The 4,505-nt window shown below is 39.4% G+C and overlaps 1 non-coding gene across 1 annotated transcript; it reads right to left on the reverse strand.

Moving 5' to 3' along the window:
• Positions 1 to 1,271: 1,271 nt before the first annotated feature.
• On the reverse strand, positions 1,272 to 1,377 carry LOC121205200 (small nucleolar RNA R71). Its single transcript, XR_005900285.1, has one exon. It is a non-coding gene; the product is annotated as a small nucleolar RNA R71 (small nucleolar RNA).
• Positions 1,378 to 4,505: the final 3,128 nt, after the last annotated feature.

Genomic DNA, 4,505 nt, shown 5'->3' on the forward strand with positions numbered 1-4,505 from the left:
CAAAAGTCCCTGTTTAAGAGTAGATCATTCATAATTAATCTTAGTTACATGCAATCCTAGAGATAGGACGACATAAATCTACCGGATTAGAGTCAAATCTAACAAAGGAATCCATAGATCGAGTTAATACGAAAATAGAGGTTTTAATTAGCAAGAGATTTCGATTAATCAACCTAGAGTCAGTTGTTTTTAGTCTCGAGAGAGATATTAACATAAATCAGGGAATCCTACAGATTAAGTCAAATGAATAAATCATCTAATTCAGAGGTAATAAGTGAAGTCTAGGTGAATTCTTCCTTAGGTATTGTCTTCTTTTCCAAAAGTATTTTTCAATTTTAATCTCTGTCGCAATCTTAGTTAATTAGATAATTAGTTTTAGATTAAAAATTCTCTTAATTGTTAGGCTGGATAATAAAAAGATAGTAATTACTAGTACTTTTAGTCCTCGTGGATATGATATTTCCGGTCTCACCATAACTATACTAATGTTTGATATGTGTGCTTGCCTTAGTCGAATTTTTAGTTAGTTTAGCAACCATCAAGTTTTTGGCGCCATTGTCGGGGACTAAGATATTAGGAACACTTAATTTTTATTACTTTAGCCATTTTTATTTTTACTTTTATTGCAATTTAATTTTTTTTATTTACTAAATTTTCTTTTCTCTACTTCTGACAGGTTTTTATAGTTTATGACTAGAAAAAACCCATCAGGACCTTTGGTTTTTGATAGTGAGATCGAGAGCACAGCTCACAGAAATCGAAGAGAAATAAGGCGAAGCCTACAATACATAGAGGAAGAGCGAGAGGACAATATCCATACTACAATCGAGGAGATGACTAATAATCAGAATAATCTGCTACCTCCTGTGGTTGCTGCAAATCCAGTAGATCAAAATCCTGTTCCTCGTACTATGTATGATTATGCTAAACCTAATTTAACAGGAACTGAATCAAGTATCATTAGACCTGCTGTTGCTGCAAATAATTTTGAACTGAAACTTAACACGATTCAAATGATACAACAGTTTGTTCAGTTTGATGGTTTGCAAGACGAGGATCCAAACACTCATTTAGAAAATTTCCTGGAATTCTGCAACACCTTTAAGACCAATGGCGTTTCTGACGATGCCATTCGCCTTCACTTTTTTCCATTCTCATTGAGGAGTAAGGCTAAACAGTGGTTGAACTCATTACCACGAGGGTCAATCACCACTTGGGAACAAATGACCAAAAAATTTTTGCTTAAATATTTTTCACCGGCTAAAACGACTAAATTAAGGAATGATATCTCTTCTTTTGTGCAGATGGATTTAGAAACACTTTATGATACATGGGAGAGATACAAAGATCTATTGAGAAGGTGCCTCACCATGGGTTACCTCTTTGGCTACAAGTTCAAACTTTTCACAATGGTTTGAATCCCTCGACTAGACAAATGATTGACGCAGCTGCTTGTGGAACTATCAATAATAAGACACCTGAGGAAGCTTATGAGTTCATAGAATAGATTTCACTGAATAATTATCAGTGGCAAGTCATGAGGACAAAGCCAAAAAAAGCTGCCGGCGTTTTTAATGTCGACGCGGTCACTATGCTATCTAACCAGGTAGAACTTTTGAATAAAAAGATTGATGGTTTGTATGGTTCTACTCAGGTACATCCAGTGATGAGGTGTGATTCAGATGGAGGAGGAGCACACAATACAGATTATCAGTTCTTCAACCATAGCACCGATGAGGAACAATTCCACTATATTGGTAATAATTCTAGACCTCAAAATAACCCGTATAGTAACACTTATAATGCAGGTTAGAGGAACCATCCGAATTTCTCGCGGGGTGGTCAGGGAAATCAAAGGCCACAACATCCTCCAGGTTTTCAACAACCACCTTACCAACAAGAGAAGAAACCAAACCTTGAAGAGATGCTTACAAATTTCATCTTGGTGTCGGAAACTCTTTTTCAGAATACCGAAATAGCACTTAAGAATCAACAAGTGTCGATTCAAGGGCTCGAAACTTAAATAGGACAGCTTGCTAAGTTGATCTCTGAACGACCACAAGGTGGCCTACCAAGTAATACTGAAACTAACCCAATGAAGCAACTTTATGCCATTACTGTGCACAAGGATAAAGGGTTAGTTGAGGATGAACCGAAACTGAGGTAAGACAATATGGTAGATAACGATAAGGTTGATGTAAGTAAAAAGTATAAACCTCGTGTGCCATACCCCAATACGACAAGGAAAGACAACACAAACGAACAATTCGGTAAATTCCTTAAATTATTAAAAAATTTACATACTAACTTACCATTTATTGAAGCTCTTTCGCAGATGCCAAACGCAGTTAAATTTTTAAAGGAGCTTTTAGTAAATAAGTGACAGTTGGATGATACGTCGCATGTGGAGTTGAACGCAGTTTGCTCAGCCATTCTATAGAGTAGGCTACCCAACAAGTTGAAGGATCCAGGGAGTTTTACGATTCCTTGCTTAATTGGTAGTTTAACTGTCAACAATGCTTTGGCTGATTTAGGGGCAAGTATTAATGTCATACCCTATAAAATATTTAAACAACTAGGTATTAGGAAACCCAAACAAACTAGGATGAGCATTCAATTGGCAGATAAAACAATTAGATTTCCTAGGGGTATTATTGAAGACATTCTGGTCAAAATTGATAAATTTATATTCCTAGTTGACTTTGTTGTTCTAGACATGGACGAGGATAGTGACGTACCTTTAATTTTAGGAAGGCCCTTTTTAGCAACTGCTAGAACTATAATCGATGTTGGCACAGGTGAATTACTACTTCGTGTTGGTGATGACACGATTAAACTTCAAGCTCGTGATTCTGCTAAAATATCTAGTAATCGAGATGATTTTTTAAGTTCGGTTGATTTGAATAATGTTGTAACTCAAACTGCAGGAGTCCCATAGGAAGAACGTGATGGAGCCTTACTGTAACCCATGCAACAAAAACAGAGCGACTCACGAAGAACGAAGGCTTCAGCTTGATGAACTAGACGAATGGCGAACACATGTCAAGGAGAAACCAAAAGCACACGGTGAACCAAAGCGGCACTATGATAGGTGTAGGAATGAAACAACGCAATTTAAGGTCTGGGAAAAAGTATTGATAGATGAAAAAGACCCTAGAATTGCTAGTTCAGAACACGATATAGATAGAACGATTCCCTTCATGGTACTGAATATCTTCCCACATGGTACAGTCGAGGTAACACATATTGACTTTGAAACTTTCAAGGTAAATGGACATCATCTTAAACTTTATAACGGTGAGGATTTTAAAGACAATGGAGAGAAGCTACGGCTCCACGACCCCGCCTAACAGTCCCACAAGGTAAAGTTAAGCTTAGACTCTAAACAAGCACTTCTCGGGAGGCAACCTGAACACTAACACCACTAACCCGTTTATTCTATCTATTTTTTGTCTTTTTATACAAGTACAGTGACCCACACGACCTAGACACATGGGCGTGTCCTCGACCGTGTGGAAACAGGGTCGAAATTTCCCAAAATCGACATAAACACGGCCTGTGAAAAATCCACACGAGCGTGCGACACGGCGTGTGGACCACACGACCTGGATACACGGGCGTGTCCTAGGCCGTGTGAAACCTAAAGCTTACTTTTCAAATTTTAAACAAGTTAGTGACTTACACGGTAGGGCACATGTCCGTGTGTTCGAACACACGGGTGTGTGGGAGACCACACAGGCGTGGGAGAAGTGAACAACGTAGAACATGGTCGTGCGACACGGCCGTGTGGTCACACGGGCATGTCCTGGGCCGTGTGACGAATGGTCATTAAATTTTTGTGATAAACATTGGCTGGACACGAGCCACACAAGCCTATGACACGACCGTGTGGCCCAACACGAGGCTCACATGACTGTGTCCCTTTTAAACCCCCAACCCTAACTTTACCTTTGTCTTCTTCCTCTCAAATCTTCCCCCCAAGCCCTAGTTGCCACAGCCCTCTTGCCATCCGTCCCCTATTCTGGCCACCCTTCTCCTCTTTCCCCTCTCTTTCTTTCCTTTCTCCTCCCTCTTTCCTCCTTCTTCCCTTTCTTTCTCTTTTCCCTCCCTCCCACTTCCCCCTACCCGCATGCCCACCAGTCCGTTCACACCCCATGCCCCAGCCATTCGCACTACCCCCCATGCCGTCTGCCGACGAGCCACCACCGCCACCGCTGCCCTCGCCGTCCACCCCGCCCGGTCACCACCGAGACACTAAGACCACTACTCATCGTTGGTTTTGTTTTTCCTTTCTTTTATATTTTCTCCTTTTTAGTCATTTATTTCATTATTATTATTATCATGTTTATTTTATTATCTTTCTTATTCTTATTTGTTATTAATCATTATTTTTTTATATTCTTTCTTACTGCTTTATTTTAAGTTGTTTATTAACCTATTATTCTTATTACTACTTTAATGATGTGTTGAGTCTTGTTTAGTTTAGTCCTTTCTGCTAATTTTGT

The sequence above is a fragment of the Gossypium hirsutum genome, chromosome A08 (assembly GCF_007990345.1).
Source record: "Gossypium hirsutum isolate 1008001.06 chromosome A08, Gossypium_hirsutum_v2.1, whole genome shotgun sequence".
Classification (NCBI taxonomy): Eukaryota; Viridiplantae; Streptophyta; class Magnoliopsida; order Malvales; family Malvaceae; genus Gossypium; species Gossypium hirsutum.